Below are 19,357 nucleotides of genomic sequence, written 5' to 3'. Positions count from 1 at the left end.
TCAAAAGATGGCACCTCCCTCACTATGCTCAGTTTACTAGGACGCTGTAAGTCACTTTAAGAATTCAAGGAACATCAACCATAGGGCACTTACATGCCATGTACTTATATAAAAAGGTGGTATGTAATAAACTCATTCAAGAATTTAATGATACATAAAGTATCACTGGACCATAAAGGGAGGAGAAAACATTTAAAACCCCTGGACTCACAGGAGCTTAGAGGAAAGGGTGTGGAAGGGACAGATACAGAAATATCTATATAACAGGAGCCATGAGTGAGGGGAGGAATAAAAATACATCAGAGCCAGAGTAGAGGAAGTGTGACTTGGGTGCGGGTGGCCCAAGTGCCCAAGAAGGGAACTGAAGTATGGGGCCGGGTGAGAAAGTGGTGGAAAGCCCCTGCCCCCAACCCCAGGAAAAGGTAGCACAGAGTTCTGCCCAGGACAGCTGGAGAAAACCAAAGGATCAAAGGCCTTGGGACCCACCCAAGGATGGGTCCACCTTAAGAGGAGGGATGTCTTCAGACTCATGAACAGCGAAGGGAAGGGAAATAGGGAGCCACAGGGCAGTGCTGACAACAGGCTACTCAAGAAACACCACCTGGGCTTGGGTTGGTTCATCTGAGGAGTAACGGCAAGTCCCTTGGACTCTGGAGTGAATACTGGGTTTATTTTTGTGGCTTTCATGTTGAAGCCCAAGGACACTTGTGAACTTGAGGATCAAATCTCTATTCCTTAAGGGTGCGAGTGGGTTGCCTCTTGTAAATGCCTTGGGTTCAGTTCTTTCATACTGCTGTTCCTGCTTGAGGGTTACAGCTAACTAGTCAGTGGCCACATCACTTAGACAGCTAACTAGTTAGTAGCCCTGTCACTTCACACACTGGTGATGCTTCTCCAATCTTTCCGTTTGCTGTTGTTGTTTTAGAGACAGGATCTCATTCTGTAGCCCAGGCTATTCTCTCCTGTTTTAGCCTCCAGAGTGCTGGGACTACAGGTGTGTGGCACTCTGCCTGGCAAGCTGGATTCTTCCTCACTGAGCAAAAATGTTCAAAGGGGTGTGACTGGAAGGATGGAGGAAGGGGATGGGAAAAACAAATACTTTTTTTTTTTTTTTAAATCTTGACCACTCTCAAGTTATTAGCAAATGTTTACCATAGCCGTAGGGGAGCCTCTCATTTCATGATTACTTGCCAACAGTTATCAGTGGTCAATCTCTTTTGCTAAGTTTTATCCGATGGTGCTTCATTTGACAGATCAGATGAATCTTTTGTTAAAGGGGAAATGTGACGACTGGTGCTGTCCTTGGGCAAAAGTGCCAGCACAGGCAATGGCTATGGCAGCAATGATGTGGTGGGACAATCAGCCACCCCCAGTCATGCGTAGGGCCTAGGAAACAGCCAGCAGCCATGTGATGAGAGCGTTAGATTTAGAAAGTGCATCTGTGCGGCTGGATTTGGTGCATCTCATGCCGGAAGACTTTAATATACACATTCTGACCACCAACTTCCACACTTCTCAGCCTCCTTGCCATCAGACAGGCCACATCACTGTGGCCACTATACCTGAGACACGTACCACAGAAGTATCAGGTCAAAATCTGAGGCTGTGCTCAAGTTTCTTGGTGACCTTGGCTAGCCTAGGTCTCTGTTGTGATCACATGACCATTGTGACCTGTGCTAGAATTTCTTTAGTAAGGAACACCTCGTACATTAAGCCACTTAGAGTTAGGGTATCCTCGCACAGCTGTCTCTGTGAGTGATTCTCACTGTGGCTTTCTCATTAGATGTCAGAGGATTTAAAAACTGAGTGCCTGGGCTGGAGAAATGGCCCACTGGTTTAGAGCACTGGCTGCTCTTCCAGAGGACCCAAGTTCAGTCCCCATCACCCAAGCTGGACTGCTTACAGCTGCCTGTTACTCTGGCTTCAGGGGAATCTGACACCCTTTTCTGACCTCTGAGGGCACACACATGTACACATGCGTTCACACACAAATAAAATACCTTAGAATACCTGCAATGCCACCTTTGTGAGCAAAGAGCACAGCACAAACATTGGCCACCTTCAGCAGCATCTGCATCCTATCATCCCTTTGCTCCAAGTCCCACTGGAGAGAATATATTTTCTCTCTAAACTGCAGAAAGCACAGTAGGCGTTCACCTCTAAGCTGTCACTTCTTTGAAACGCCACTCTGTATGGATGCTATTTTCAAAGGCAGCAAGGTAAGGGACCATTCTCTATTTTGAGATGCTCAACCAGCTCTGGATGACTACTGGTGTTTCTATACACTGGAGTGACTGCCAAGGCATGGTGCTAGAACAGTTTCATGTTGGCCAGAAGCAGGATTTCATCACTGGGGGCAGTGTGCGGTGCCGAGGGTCAGAAGCACCCTCTTTGTTATTTCACGTTAGTGACGTCAGGCCAAACAATGGTTACCCATCTATTTTATACTGTTCCGTCAAACAATGAATGTGGGTCTGCTGTTACAATAAATACTTTATGCTAATGAGATCAGCCAAAGAAAGGTGTGTGTTTTACTTCCTTACTAAACTTCCTCATTACTGAACCTTAGGCTCCATGGTTAGAATAACATTCAATTCTTTCATGTGTTCATTTAATGCCTGTGTTGTGCCAATACGCAAGGCTCTGAACATACAAAGTTTAATGGCAATCCACAGGTTGATAAGAATGTAATGCATGTCTGATCATTGGATGGTTGGTAGTTGTAGATATCTTAACAGTATATGTGACTAAACACTAACACTGTGACTACATATGTCACTTTTATTTGATACTGGGATCTTGAGGGATAAGGAACGAAACTCCTGAAAGCCAAGTCAATTGATTTTACTATGGAAAGAGCGAGTGCCAGTGTTATAAAAAGGCAATAGTGCAATTAAGTTAACTTGAAGTGGACTTTGAAAACATCAGTGGTTGTGTAAAGTGTGAATAAGAATGCAGTGTTTCATACTCTAGTACGTTACGGAGATTCTACAGAACACCATCCAGGACACTGAAGAAAATACTCGAGGACACTCAAGTCAATACTTGGTGGTGATGAGGTGCCAAGTGGAGGCTTCCTTCCCCTCATTACTGAAGTATTTCTTGCTTCCCTCGCTGTCCCTGGCAGCGGCTACCGTAGCTGAGGAATGGGCCCCTGAGCATGTGTGGCGCCTCATCTTACACCTCAAGAGGCACACTAGCCACAGGCCATGTGCGAGACTGTGGCTTACAGCCATATTCTGGAAGAACAAAACAACACACTGGAGCCAGGGGTGGTGTGCAGACTTGTCATTCCAGTACTTGGGAGGCTGAGGCTGGAGGACAGTGAGTTCAGGACCGGCCTGGGAGAGTCACCAAGTAAAATTCTGACTGAGGGCCTACCCTTCAATTAAAAAGGACGGATTTGGGGGCTGGGGAGTTGGCCCAGCGTGTAAAGGTACTTGTTGGTAAGCCTGATAAAAGTGAGTTGGATCCCTGAATCCTACACTGTGGAAGGAGAACTGATTCCTGCCTCAGGTACACAATAACAGTGTCCAATCTCCAGTAAATGAATGTATTAAAGTTTAAAAAAAAATAAAAAAAGACAGAATTTTAAAGTAACAACAATGAGACACATTTTCCAAGTATTAAAAAAAGCACCTCCTGTTATTCCGACACAGCTGGTTGCTGTCCATCATAAGGGTTTTAGAAATAGTATTGATCGAACTTTCTTTTCCTTTCATTTTGCAAATAGCAAATTGAAGCTGGCAGTAGTCAACACATTACAGTGTGTAGTTAATCCGTTCACTTTTTTTTTTCCTTTGTACACAACAACATTCTGTCTGAAAAACAGTATGAAGTTCATTTTAGAGTCCCACTTGTTTCCTGGTCAGTCTTACAGAAGCAGACAGTTGTCTCCACAGCTTATTATTCCTGTTACATGTTGGCATTGGACAGCGGGCTTTCTTAAACTAGGGGGCACCACTCACAGGACTTGCATTTCTAGTCCATGCAAAACCACAAACACCCAACAATTGAAAATTCTAATATTAATAAAAGTACTACCTGGGCTCTTTTCCTCTTCTTCATGGATTTGTGGCTCTATTTCTGTTCTTACTGGCTCATGACATCTTGACAGATATCACTTGGTACAGTGATCACTGAAATCAGTAATGTGAGCCTCCTTCACAGCCTCATACTGCATTTCCCTCTGACAGTTAGTTGAGGAATAGCATGACTTCAAAGAGAACTACTGGCTAGGCAAATTAGTCAGGCACGAATGAGCAAAGCTCGACTTTTAAAGGTTATTTCCTTGTAGCATTGAAGATACACTCGGCTGTAAAGGAACCTGGAACATGAACTACGCACATGATTATTATTACTGCCCCTTCCTTATTTTTCTTCTTGAACAGTTCTAAGAGGACCCACCCTTTCTTTCAGGCAAGACAAATGGTCATGCGCAAACACGCAACTTGTAAGAGGCATGGCTCTGACCTGAATTCAAAACCCAACACAATGACTGTGTTGTTCACGAAGGTCGGAGTTTTCTTTTTGACAAAACCTATGATGCATGAGGAAGCAAGTGGAAATACCACAAAACCTCTTAAAGATCTCACAGTGCAAAAATATTTCAATACTGAAGATGTCAGGCTGCCTGACATCCTCAAGAACTGTGAGAACAGGGGCAGGGTTCCTCTATGCAAAGGCGGGGCTTTCTGAATGTAACTCCTCCATCCATGGTCTTCTGCAACGTCTTGCAGAAGGGAACCCATGGTCATGAGGGCCACTGTCACCTTGCGGTCTGGAGTTCTACTCGAGGGCACTTACAGTGAGTGACTCCTTGCTATGCGCGCTCCACGAAGAAAGCATCTGTTAGAAGTGTAATGGGTCATTCCTAACTCTCTTCTTGTGCATTTGTTTTACATAAATTCACTTCTGTTCCACAGTTTAAGTCACAGAGTGACACTATGTCCTCTATTTGTCTACACGTCAAGCATGCAGTTTGAATTCTTTGACAGCGGGCAAATGGTTATAAATGAGATGGGAATTTCATACCATGTGAAGAGCTGCCTGGGTGAACAGACAGACCTTTTTTAAGCTCCTTAGGAAAGAATTAAATAAGGGCAAAATTAAACTTGAACAACATCAATGTATAGGTCTAGCCAAAAAGTTAGAGTGTTTTTCAACCCTTCTCTTAGTTTCTCAAAGGTCACCAGCACTCTGAAATCCCTCTGTGACAATGTCACTTTGCAGCTGTTCATTCAAGGCAAACCAAGGAGTTATAGTACCACATGAGAAAGACAACAACATGTCTCACATATTCTTTACCTCCAGGAGACCCTCTACTAGGCACTAGATAAGATCCTAAATTTAATTTCTACCTGCAGGGCCAGGTAGAAACAACAGTATTATTGTTGTTATTGTTAAACTGTTACGATGATCAAACAGGGCTTTACCCTGGCTATCCTGGAACTCACAATGCAGATCAGACTGACCTCAAACCAGCAGATATCTACCTGCTCTGTCTGCTGAATGCTGGGATCTAGAAAGTATTTTAAAATACTTTTCTCAACATTCACCTTTCAGAAAATGACAGCGAAGTTTTGCAGATGTCAAATTACTGTCTTGAGTTGGTAGCTACGTTGGTATGATAATGACCAGACTAGTATCGGAAGAAATGGGGTGATACCCACTTAAACTCTATATAAAGCCAGGGTCTAGGGAAATGGTTCAGTGGGTGAGGTGTTTGCCCTATGAACAGGAGGACTGGTTTGGATGCCCAGAGTCCATGTAAATGCTGGCTGGGTATGGCAGTCCTCTTGTAACTCTAGCAGAGACCAGGGGATGATCCCTAGAGCAAGCTGGACAGCAAGACTGGCCTGTATCAGGGAATTCTGGGTACAATTTAAGGACCCTGCCTCAATGAGTAATATAAAGAGCAATCAATAAAGACTTTCCCTTGTCAGTCTTGGGTACTGGTACGCACATGCAAACACACCTGTGTCTGCAGATGGGCACACACACTTGCACACATCACATATACATGCAAAAGTAAAAAAATAAAAATGAACTTCACGCAGAATTGCACTTCCACAGGTAGATAGTAAATATTTGTGGTGTCCATTCTATCCTTACGTTAGCATGAACAACAGAGTTGCTGGTCAGCTTTTAATAGCATTCATATTCCTTGCCACTCTAGACCTACACATAACCATAGAGAATGACTACTGATAGACCTTAACATTGAGTAAGAATGTAGATCTATACCAAAAAAGCTCCAACATTTCTGAGATGTGTACAAACAACTCTAGACTTTGTATATCTGAACTGTGAGGAGCTACTTAGAAAATATGTTCAAGTTGCTACAATGATGGGTGACCTGCACCTTTGTATGGGGTGTTCCACTGATTGAACACACCATCTGAGATTTATACGGTAAATGGCTGAAAGGGAGGGAAACTGAAACACAGTGCATCAAATATTACACGAGGCTTAACATTCATCTCCCCCAAAACAACATGATTGAAAGCACCCTCACAGGAGCTAGAGTTTGAGGGGGAACGGGTGTTAGTATGTGTGTTCCAGAAGGATTACGGTAGCGCTTCCTCTGGAGACAAGTTAGAAGCATCTGGAACAAGAGCCGACCATTCCTCCTAGACTTTACTAGATGATCTGGAGCATGGATTTCTTACTGTCTGCACTGACTAGTACTGGAGCCCTTCTCAGGGAAAGGCCTTACTGAAGGGATGGAAAGTATCTCTAAGGAAGAAAACTCTCAAAAGGAAAGGGCACGAATTCTGCACTGGGCATTTCGGTGCGTTCTCCGGACACTCGTGACGGACAACCCAGATGACAGAACACGATCATGCTGAGGAAGGTCACTGACTAACCTTCCTGAATACAACACCAAGTCACAGGAGCCATTTCCTTCTCCTCCATGGCCAAGCACATTCACAGAAAAGCTTGAAACACACAAGGCCACTGTTCCCAGAATCGCCAAGCAACATGGAAAGTCCCGTTTGGTTTTGTTTTTCCCCTTTCTCTCTGTAAGTCCCTGAGGGCGTATTTAATACATTCATTCAGTCAACAGGTAGTTATTATGTCATCATTATTCATAACACTAGGTAGTAAGTCACCTAGTTCTGGATGACTGAAAAGGGCAAGGAACAAAACAAACAAACAAACAAACAAACAAACAAGACAAGAAAGCACACACATCTTACCCAGAAAATGATCAAAGTATCTTTCCAAACATACGTTCTAACTTTTTTTTCAAAACATGCAGCAGCATATGAAAGTTAGAAATATATCCCCAGGGGACTGGAGAGATAGCTCAGTGGTTAAGAGCACTGGCTGCTCTTCCAAAAGACCCAGGTTCAATTCCCAGCACCCACACGGAGGCTCACAGCTGTCTGTAACTCCAGCTCCAGTAGATTTGATTCCCTCACACACACATACATGTATGCATGCCAACACACATAAAAATTAAATGACTAAATAAATAAAAATTACTTATAAAAATGTTTTGTCTTTACCAGGCGCTGGTGGCACACACACACCTTTAATCCTAGCACTTGGGAAGCAGAAGCAGGTGAATCTCTGAGTTGAGGCCAGCCTGATCTATAAAGCACATTCCAGGACAGCCAGGGCTACACAGAGATATCTTGTCTAGAAAAACAAAACAAAAAACAAACCCCCAAATCAAACCCAACACACATACACACACCCTTGAAGATGTTTTAAGTTCATAAAAATGACTGCCATGTCTTAAAACAATGTGACCACTACAGAGGTTTTAAAATAGAGGACTGTTAAGAGTGATTACTGCTCTATAGAAGACCAGGTGAGGTTCCCAGCATTCATATCAGCTCACAATCCCCTCTACAGTTCCAGTGGATTAGACCCCAACTCGAACAACTAAGGACACTTTGCACACATGGTTTACAGAGACTCAAGCAGGCACATTCAAATACACACACACACACACACACACACACACACACACACACACACACACACACACATGTATGTATGTGTATACACACACACACACACACACATATGTATGTATGTGTATATACACACACACACACACACACACACAATCACTTATTGTACCTTTATGCAAGGGACATATCTTGCCATGCTGTGATGGTTCATAAGTGTAGCAGCTGGGTAGGACTGCTGAACTGCTTCCCTCCCTTGGCAGCCTACACAGTATTATCTGGAACCACAGAAGTGTGAGAGCACAGCAAAGAGGCTTTTGGGTCAGATCCAGGTCGAATCATAGAGTCCTGGGTCTAAGTGTGAGTATTGGTAGCAATAAGAGTTCACCTTCAAACTTGCCGAGAGGCAAGCGAGGGCTACAACGATAATATATGTTTTAGGAGTCACTTGGATTATTCCTGACCAAAGAGAGTTTCTTGTATCTGGTAATGGGATTTTTGTTAGTCTATGTTTCTTGTGGGGAACACTGTCTGTCAGCCCAAGTGCATAACTTTAAAAAACATGTATGTATGTACATATCTTAAGGGGAAAAGAAAAGCCTAGCTCCAACATCTTGCAAATACATCTTGCATTTATGGCTCTGAGAGTCTGCTATGAAAGTCTCTCCTAGAAATGGCGGCATAAACAAGACTGGAACAATGGTACTATCAATGAACGTGTTGACATGGAATGGGGGAAATTCATAGGGTCCCACCTCTAGACAAAGAACTACAGGGAACCAATGCTGTGTGAGGGAGAATTAGCCTCTCTCATGGATGAGCCCCTCTTCCTGGTTGTCTAATGCAGAGTGGTCACTCCTGAAACCATGTATGTGCAAACAACAAAACCAGACTCAACAAGTTGTATTTATTACAGGCGTTAAGTGCGTACACACATATGATGTATAATGATAATTAGAGAAAAAGAGGCTATCAACTTGAGGGGGTCATGGGACGGGCTTGAGGGAGGGTAGCTGGAAGGGGCTAGAAAGGGAGGAGAGGGAAAGTGAAGTTGTTCTATCTCAATTAAAAGCCTATTCTCAAAAAGGAACACAAAGCAAGACAGACATACTACTAAGGGTCAATATGAAACTAAGATAAACATAAAGAAATTTCATATAACTTGAAGTTCAGTTATGTAAGACAGCAAGAAAGACCTGAAGCTACTATACAAATCAGCTGACTATTTCAGAGAGCCCATGATGCTTAGCTTCCATTGTTAATGGAATTCATTTCTAGGTTCATCCAGGAAAGAGGTCTGAAGGAGGGGATGTCTAGAGAGGCTATGAGCACATCTGTGGGGGATTATCTTGATTATATACATTTCGGAGTCAGCCCCTGTGGCTGGCGTCATGACCTGTGTAGGGGATGCTAGACTGAACAAGAGTAGAGGAATGGAGTCCAGACCCTGATGTCCACATTCATTCACTGCTCTGTGCTCTTACCTGGCTGTGACGTGACTGCTGCCCCAGCGCCTGCCACTTTGACTTTCCCGAAAGAAAGGCCATAGTCTTATTTTTATCACAGCCACAGAAAGTAAAATCAAAACAGAGCCCAGACAAACATCCTGGGGGTGGGTTTCAAAACCCCACATCATTCCTACTCTGTGTCTCTCTGTCTCTCTCTCTCTCTCTGCCTCCAACTTTTGGATAAGATATAAGCTCTCAGCTACTTCTCCAGCACCATGTCTGCCTGCCACCTGGTTCACAGCCATGATGATCATGAACTAACCCCGGCTGAAACTATAAGCAAGCTCCCAACTAAATGCTTTCTTTCCTCGGTTGCCTTGGTCATGGTTGTCTCTTCACAGCAACAGAACAGTAACTAAGACAACAATACATGAACCAGATGTAACTTATTAGGCAATTTGCTGCATCCTTCCTGTAGTGGGATTGTTCCACCTGTTCCAGCTTTGACCTGGAAGTACTACCCCCCACTGAGGCTTCCGTAACTGTCACGCCTACAAGGCTGGGCGGAGACCAGAGCCCTTAAGACCCAAGATCTGGATGTGCCAGCTCTCTTGGTTCCTGGATCCTGGACACTGGAGGTAGACCGAGCAGAGTTCTCCAGAGAACACCGCCGGACTGCGCTACACCTTTCCTGGACCCTGTAACCTATCCCTTCACTTGTAAGTTACCCCACAGAATAAACCTCCCTTTTAACTATGTGGAGTTGCCTTAATACTACAACCAATACCTTCTCATAATTATCTTAATTAAACTGAGGGCTGGGATCAGATTTGAGAGCAATACTCTCTTCACTGAGGCAACATATATGCAGAATACCCCTTTCTTTGTGTCCCAAATGGTCCTTTTCCCACGGACTACGCTTTTTATATTCTGCTTTCCTTACTATATTGATATCCAGTTCACAAAAGCTTTCAAACAGAATAAAAGTAAAGAAAGACTCAGGAAAGCATCATCTTTCCTGGGTGAGCATCTCAAACGGCTGAAGCCCTGGATCAATCACAGCTTCCACGTGCTACACCTGTGAGCATGCACACTGCTACCTGGGGATGGACGCTTAATGAGAAACCAGTCATCTAGGACAGAAAGTCGTAAATTTCCTATTACTCCTCTAAGACATGTTTAGGATAATTGGGCAGAAGCACAGGCTTTGTGATGTCAGGAAGAGTTAATCAGCATTGTTCACTAGCCAAGAGGATGGTGGTAATGAGTATACGTTCACATACCTGGTGCTGAGGACGCTTTCCATCTCAAATTCCAAAGAGCACGCTATCAACCTGAGGAAATAAATACCTCAGGAGGCAAACAAAGCACCAACTTCCTCATTTCTCTAAGCAAATGGGTTTTCGAATCCCTGGATTAAACTATGCGTTTTGCCTTCTCTACTGACAAGTGACAAGTCACAGCTTGCAGACTAAGTTGGTGGTAGAATAAGAATGAGATCATCAGTCTGGAAGGCCAGATTTTTGAGTTGAAAGTCACCTGGAAGCAGACCTCTCTGCCAGTCAACTTTCATGTTAGCTCGCCAAAGAAACGATCAAAATGGACTCCAAATTGCAAAGAAATCCCTTGCTGATTCTTGATACTCTCATTTTGCTACTTCAAATATCCAAGTGAGCCATGAAGTCAGTTCTGCAGCATCATGACCCAGGGATACTTTTGTACTGAAGCTTCAAAGGGGCAATCACTGTGCTTGCTTACAATTCTCCATCGACGAAGCGGTCCATTTCTATTACTACCTCCCATTAACAGAAGACCAAGCAAGGAGGAAAACACGGAAAATGGTGAAGAGCAATGCCAAGTAAGTGGTCCATTTGGCCAACACCAGATCTTACACACTGGAGGGAGCCACAGATTTCAGAACAATCCATGCATCTGTAAGGACCAGAGTTGAGTAGCTCTAGAAAAGGAACTTCTCACGGCAGTTATGCAAACTATGAAATGTGACAGCCTTTGAAAAAGTCCCAGAAACGTGTTAAGTAAGTACGAAGTTCTGACACACCAGGCGGCAGCAATAGAGCTGGTGTGGAATTCCACAACTTTGGTATTTTAGATTTCCTACACACCCCAACTAGGCACGAAGTTTAACAAGAATACATCTGTAGGCTTCAGAACATACCAGTGGGGCACAGCCTCTTAGAACGGGTCCACTTACTGGAGACATCAATGGCACAAAATGTCAAGGTTCTGAGCAGGGGTAGGAGGCATTCTTTCTGGAAAAACAAGTATATCTCCTAGGGAGTAAACACTTAGCACTTCCTTTCTAGAATTCAGTAAATCTTCAATTTCAATAAGAAATCCTCTGCTCGAAGCCAAACTCAGAACTTTGAATTACACAAAGCTCTTGACTTTGAACTCCATCAGCATGGCTGCTGAGAAGGGAGGGAGAGAGGGATGTTATGACTGGGAGAGAAAGTCCAAGGATGTGAACAAGAACCCACACAGGAAAGGCACAGAGCATCTGTACCGGTGTCCAACTGCGCGGCGGCTCTTCTGTTCTACCCTCCTCTCCTTCCCATGTCACCTTGTAGACTCAGCCACAAGATTCCTGAAGGTCTGTGCCATTCCTCTCCATAGCAACAGGTTTATAATTAAACAGACTATCCAGACACAGTCTAGGAAATATTATAGCTTGTAAACTTCAGTTATATAAGAAGCTTTTTAAAGAAAATTAAATGTTTGACAAGCCATTCTTGCTGAAAATATAAGGAAAAAAATATATATATATATATATATTGTGTGTGTGTGTGTGTGTGTGTGTGTGTGTGTGTGTGTGTGTGTGTATGTGTTTCTTTGAAACAGGATTTCTCTGACAAGAAAAATAGTTTTTAAAAGACCAGACACTGTCCCAGGTGATGAAGACACTAACAGGGCCCTTGCAGTATGCCTACAATTCTCTCCCAGCACTGGCGATCAGTTCCTGCCACAAAGCTTTGCGTCCCATCAGATGACATTGGAGTAGTATGATAAAGCCAGACTGCCCCCAGTGTTGGCTCAGCCCCTTCATGCTAGAGTTTCTGATGAGTTCCACACCTCTAGGGGCTGCCACGTGAGAGACATTGGCTACAAGCTGCTTTCAAGAAACAAAACCAAGAACAGAACAGGAAGGCTCAAACTGCATTTGACTGAAGATCATGTCAGAGACCATCATGTCTGGAGGTCACCAACTTTTCCCCAGGTGACTGTCATTTCAATTTCTCTCAGGGGTCTGTCAGTCAGGCTCAGGGAAAAGACATAGAGCATATTGATTAAGCTACAAGTCGGCGAAGGCTGATGTAAAAACCACAATGTACACTGTGCCTCAGAGTGGAGAGAGCTCAGAACAAAAAATAACAATAATAACAACAACAACAAAAACCCAACAACACAAGAATAGTAACAGAAGGCCTTTTCTTCTGAGACAAGATCAAAACCTTGCTGTGTAGTTCCTGCCTCCACCTTCCAAGTGCTGGGACTGTAGCTGTTCAGGTTTATGTGGCACCTGGGATCCAACCTAGGCTTCATAAATGATACAGGGAAGCACTGTATCCACTGAGCCACATCTCCAGACCCCCAAAGCACTGTCTATAGCTTTCCAGAGAGGCCCAGCACACTAACGCAGATGTGCTGGACTGGGATTCTCACCATGTCTATCTGAGAATAGTACCTAAGTGCAAAGTAGTTAACTACTGTTGGACATGCCTCCACCGCCATTTCTCACGTCCGGATGTGCATGTGTTTGTGCCTGTGCAGGCCTGAGGGTGGTATCAGGAACCAACCTGGACTCTTCTACTTGCTAGTCTTGCTCTGGAAATCACCTACTTCCTGAGGCTGGAATTACAAATGAGCTGCCATACCTACCTGGCATCTCTGTGGGTTCTGCAGATCCCAACTCAGAGCTTCATGCTTGCCCAGTGAGAGCCCGAAGAGCTGAGCCATCTCCCCAGCGCATTAGACTAATGTTTTACCAAAATCACGGCCCACCTCCACCTCGTAAATGCCTCTTACCACCCAGACGGCAGGGTGAACATTTCTCAGTGAGGAGACTAAACAATGTGGTTTCTTTCCTCACTTTTTTTTTTTCTTAACGAATCGGTGAAGTTATGACTGTGTGAAAAAAATATGCCTAAATTGGTTTGCAAAGGTAAGTTCTCAGTCAGAGTCCTTCTCCTGGTTCCTCACCAAACTGTTCCCCAGGCTTTCCCTCTTGCTGAAACTTCCTAGTATAGACACATGGCAGCTTCCTGCCTTCTAGAAACATTGCAAGGTCCTATGCTCAAGGCTGGAAACCTGCTTTCTTCATGACTCCTAAATCTCTCCGGTATGTCCCATAAGCTGTCTTAGTTAGGGTTTCTATTGCTGTGGAAAGACACCATGATCACAGCAACTCTTATAAACACTTAATTGGGGTGGCGTGCTTACAGTCCAGAGGTTTGGTCCATTATCATCATGGCGGGGAGCATGGCAGCGTGCAGGCAGACATGGTGCTGGTTACATCTTGATCAGAAGGCAACAGGAAGTATAATGAGACACTGGGTGGTATCTTGATCATTACTTAAAAATAACCAGGAATGTGGGGTGGGAGGGAGATCTGGCTTAGTCAAGCATGGGCACCCATGTAAAAGGCCATGGGCAGAGGCATGCCATACCACCAGGGCTAGGAGGTAGAAACAAGGGGATCACGGGAGCCCTCAGGTAAGCCAGTTCAGCCAGTCAGTGAATGAGAGGTAGTAAAAGACCTTGTCTCGAGAAAGAAAAAGGAAAAACACAAAAAACAAAAAACGATGAAGACACTTGATGACCTCTGGCCTCTGGGTGCACTCATGCGAACACACATACACACAGGTATGCAAACACATCACCGGGAAAGAAGGATTCCTCCATATTTCTCACTAACATTGAAGGTAAAAACAGCTAAGCTAGGAAGACAATATTTCTGAGATTGTGAGTTTTTACTGGGGCATTTGTTCAGTATCTATTCCATGAAGGTTTCTGAAGGTGAATCATGGACCTGACATAGTGGAATCATCTGGGTTGTGTGTAAAAACTACAGGTTTTTTAGCCATAACCTAGCTATTCCACCTGGTTAAGATATGACAACAACCTAGAAGGAGATAAACATCAGCTAGCAAGAGTAAACCACACATACAGTTCCTAAACTACAAAACACTGAATGTGTGTTATTTTATATTATGCCTGTTTATTAAACAATACATATCTTTACAGTCATTAACAGATAAAACCAGGGGGGAAAAATGTGTCTAAAGAGCCTTGGCCGTAGCCCTGGGATTGAAGCTACAAACTATAGGTTTCACAGTCCCATTTGAGCCACTGAGACACAAACAGAGAACAAGAAGGTTGGCCTTGAACCCATGGCCATGAACATCTTACCGCGATCTGGGATAGACAGACTGTCACCAGACAGGTGAAGAACTACCACATTGGCAAGACGTCTGGCCTGACAGTTAAGTTCACACTCTTCCACCTCAGAAAAGAACACCTAGCGGCATGTTCTTCTCCCCCTCCACTTCCCAACAGGTCGGCCATTCAAGCAGATCAGGACTTCCTTGGGGCCTCAGGGACCATCCTAGGACGACCCTTCTCTCTTTCATTCATTGCTTATGTTTTTACCAGATTGCTCTCCCCCGTCTTTTCTGAAAGCTTCTTGGGTCAACTGCTCAGAGATCTCACGGCTGCTGGGACTTCCCTTTGCATCCCAGAGCCTTCCCATACTGCCATACATACATACCATCAGTGTTCCTTTCTCTCCAGGCTCCACAAAGCCAAGAGAAGCATGGGCGGCTGAGAGCCCAGCACTGAGATACTGCCCAGGGACAAATGGTCCCTACTCAACAATGCTTCATCAACTGAAGGGCTTGGGTCCCCCCCTCCCCTCCATCACATCAGCATCCAAAAGTGTCTATCCCTCCCAACAACAGGCTGCCCACAGCCTCGAAGTGCTGGCATCAAATTGAAGACCGTTCATGACATCATATTGTCTTCCTTCACTGTTAATCCTCAGGTCTCTTTGGCACAGTGGTTCTCAGCCTTCCTAGTTGGATGCCTCATGTGGTGGTGACCCCCCAAACATAAAATTATTTTCACTGCTACTTCGTAACTGTCATTTTGCTGTTGTTATGAATTATAATGTAAACATCTGATATTCAGGGTAGCCGATATGTAACCCCTGTGAAGGTCCCCAGGTTGAGAGCCACTGGTCTGGCAATTTAACTTTTTCTAGCAAGTGTTTCACTAATTCTATAATTAACCACATTGTAAACATTAGCATCTTCGTGGATCATAAACCTACCTCATCTGTTCCTTAAAAGAAATGCCAGCAAGTATTGCCATTTTACAAACAGGAAGTAGATTCAGGAAAGTCAAGAAACAGTAACCCATGGGAACAGGTCAGTGGCAGAAAACGGCTCTCAAAAACAGGATTTTCTTCATGATAGCCTAACAGGCCATTTGTAACTGCACACAAAATGTAAACACTTAAGTATTAATTTTTCTCTTGCTACTGTGTCATGTTAAGTATTAGCAGTAAGAGGTGTCCAGGGCTGGTGAGATGCTTAGTGAGTAAAATTCCACAAAGTTGATCTCTGACCCCCACACACGTCATGGCGTGTGTACAAATGCACACACAATAAATAAATGAACGTCAGAGGACTGAAGTCCCTAAAATGGTCAAAGACTAAACTCCCCAGTCTTCCTGCTGGCATTAACCCCAGCAGACTGAAAGGGGATGGTCAGGCTAAGCGTCCCGAAGAGCAGCTCCGGAAATGCCACCTGGCCACTGTTGACTTCAGTGCCCGCAGGCAATTCTGCTGGGCAGCCTGGCCTGGGAGTTTCCCCACCCTCACGCATTCCCGCCATCTCACATAGGATGTCACTGACCAGAAGTCTCAGCCAGGAAACAGGTAGATATAGCCCCAGGCTGTTGGGGCTGCTGTGGCAGGAAGCTGGATGTGGGCAGCACCCCAACTTGAAGGTGGCACTATGAAGGCTGACTCAGAGGCCACCTTGTTTTTGCCTGCCCAGCTATCTGAGGATGGCACATATCTGCCTGGACCTTCGTATCTTTCTAAATTGCTCAAAAAGGAAATTCTGTGTCTGTTGGGTTTCCCCATCTTTGGTGAGGAAGGTTGAGGGACACAGAGGTGGACTATCAGATGACACAGGAAGGGGACATGTAGGTATGCTGTGACCTTGATGGTGTCACGACTCCGTGTGCACGTCTGGACTTTACAGTAAATGTAATTAAGCTAGATACTTCATGGATCCACTTATAGCATCTTCTGTGTGGCTGGACTGTGGAGAGGGCTCTGTCAGGGAAGAGCTTGCCACTGTGCAAGCATGACAATCTGAGTTCTAGCCACAGAACCCTTGAAAAAAGCTGGGCATGGTGCCACGGGCTCATCATCCCCATGCCGGGTGAAGCGAGGCAGAAGACACAGGCAGATAGATCCTTGGGGATTGCGGACCAACCAGTCAGCTTGTCTAGTTGAATTGAAGTCCCTATCTCAGATAAAAAGGTAGGTGACATCTGAAGAACCACACCTGAGTGTGACCTCTGGCCTCTACATAAATGTGCATAAAAATACATGTGTGCAGCCCTGCAGCATGCACACATGCGCACAGGCACACACACGCCCCTAAGTTACCAAGCACTATACTACAAAGGCATGTAAGGTTGAAAATGAACACTGCCATCTCTCTTTAAGCCATTCTTTGTTGGAAGACGTCCTTCCCTACCAGCCTACAAGTTCACACTGACAGAGCTCCGGGTCTCCCAGCCCGAGGCGAAGAACACGTGTCTTCCTATCGCATCTCAAAATATGGCGAATAAAGCCTGGAGTATCTGTCTTCCTTCGGTTGGGTAAGTCTATTCCTGATACCAAACACCCACTCTCTCAGTTGACACGGGCCACTGCAGCTGTTTCTCAGCTGTCTCAGCCAAGTGTATCCCTGAGCTATGGCGTCTGCCCATCCTGTGTCCGTGGCTCCCCTCCTCCAGCTTCCGGGAAAACAGCTGTGCAAGCACGTCCCATCCCACACTCGGGCTCACTCACCTACAGCGGGCTCCGTTGAGAAAGACGAGGAGAGACCTCTCACAGTGGAATGCGTGATGACCCGTCATCAACAAACTATCTTTTAAAAGTAAAGGCCAAGAACGATGGCAGCCCCTTTGGAACCTCTCACCCGTCGACAGACAGAAGGGGCTCAAGCGTGATCGTTTCGACCCAAGGTGGCACCTTTACCTAGCTGTCACATAGGTAGGGATGGCTGGAAGACTGGGATTTCTCTATTGAAGAAAAACGTACTTTTTATTTACGTCCACATGGATGCCCACAGAGGCCAGAAGGTGGTGTCAGGTTCCCTGCAGCTGGAGTTTCAGGCAGTTGTGAGTTGCCAGACATGGTTGCTGGGAACTAAATTCAGTTTCTCGGGAAGAGCTGCAAGCACTCTTAACTACAGAGCCATTTCTGCAGCTTCTAGAACTGTCTAAGTAGCTAACGTGAGCTTGCCTCCACAGTCACTGGCTCCACAAAAGCAAGCATTTGCAAAGGCAGGAGGCCACAGGTACAGGTAAGCCAAGAAAAAGACTCAGCTCAGCACTGCAGTATTCAACCAGAAGGGAAACAGACTCCACTGGGGGGGGGGGGGGTGAAGGAAAGTGTGATGTCTCTGATCTTCTAAACCATCTTCATCTCTGGAGACAGCGCGCTGTATATCCCAAGCTCTCTCAAGATCAAACTTCTAACACAGCCAAGAATGACTTTGAATTTCTCATTCTCCTGTTCTGACCTCTCAAATACCAGGATTACAGGCCTGCGTCACTACATCTGGTTGGGATCCAGGGCTTCATGGGTACTAGGCAAGCATTTACATCAGCTGAGCTGCATCTCGAGCCTACTGTCCTATTTTGAATTTCAAAGGTGACATGGATGCAATCTGTAATTACGGTCTTCTGGCTATCCCAAGGACAGGCCGGGAAACCTATCATTTTGGCCCAGAGAAAGAAAATGGTACAATCAGGGCTTATAGACCAGATAGTACATCTGCTCAACTTGTTATGTAGCCATAATACCTGTTCTACAGCTGCCAGGGACAGACAGACAGACAGACAGACAGACAGACAGACACACACACACACACACACACACACACACACACACACACACACACACACGGATGTTGGTATTCAAAGAATACACAACCGTAAACAAACTAAAGGAGTTTCATTTAATCCGAAAGACTGCAGAGGAGCCGGGACAGCCCCTGACAGATGTCACAGCAGGGCAAACCGCGCTGTACAGACTGACTGTTGAAAGGAAACAAAAGGTTGTCTCCCGCCGTTTGTAAAAGAACCTATGAGAAAGGGATAGTGCTTAAAATCCAGGAGGAGGGATGAGAACCACAGTCACAGCCTCCGTCACTCCTCTGGGAAGGTGTCTGCTTCCTGTTTTTGAAGCAGCCAACTTTGGCGTCTGGGGAGGTATGGAGCAGTCACTTGCCGCTCTTCCCAAGGACCCGAGTTCAGTTCCCGGCACCCACAGCTGTGGCAGCTCACAACTACCTGTCATGCCAGAGGATTCGATGCCCTCTTCTGGCCTCTCTGGGCACCTGAACACACATGGGATATAATATGCACTTACATACATACATACATACACACACACACACACACACACACACACACACACACACACACGTAAAATACAAATGAATCTATAATGGTTTAAAAGAAATAGTTAGCTCCAGGCTAGAGGCATATCTCAGTGGTAAAGCACTTGCCTAGAATGTGTGAGGGCCTGGGCTCAAGTCCTTAGAACGAGAAATGCAAACAAAAGAAGCCCCAAGCAACAAGCCGCTTTTATTTCCACAGGTCTCAGAGGACCCAGGTTTTGGATCTCTCTCAACACTGTATCTTATCTTCCCTCAGAC

The 19,357-nt window shown here is 45.0% G+C and overlaps 1 protein-coding gene across 18 annotated transcripts in view; it reads right to left on the bottom strand.

The window, feature by feature from the left end:
* Nedd4l (NEDD4 like E3 ubiquitin protein ligase) overlaps positions 1 to 19,357 on the bottom strand; it is a 337,346-nt gene that overhangs the window by 88,191 nt on the left and 229,798 nt on the right. The window lies entirely within an intron of this gene.

The sequence above is a fragment of the Peromyscus maniculatus genome, chromosome 19 (genome assembly GCF_049852395.1).
Source record: "Peromyscus maniculatus bairdii isolate BWxNUB_F1_BW_parent chromosome 19, HU_Pman_BW_mat_3.1, whole genome shotgun sequence".
Taxonomy (NCBI): domain Eukaryota; kingdom Metazoa; phylum Chordata; class Mammalia; order Rodentia; family Cricetidae; genus Peromyscus; species Peromyscus maniculatus.
This window is presented reverse-complemented; position numbering and strand designations above follow the sequence as displayed.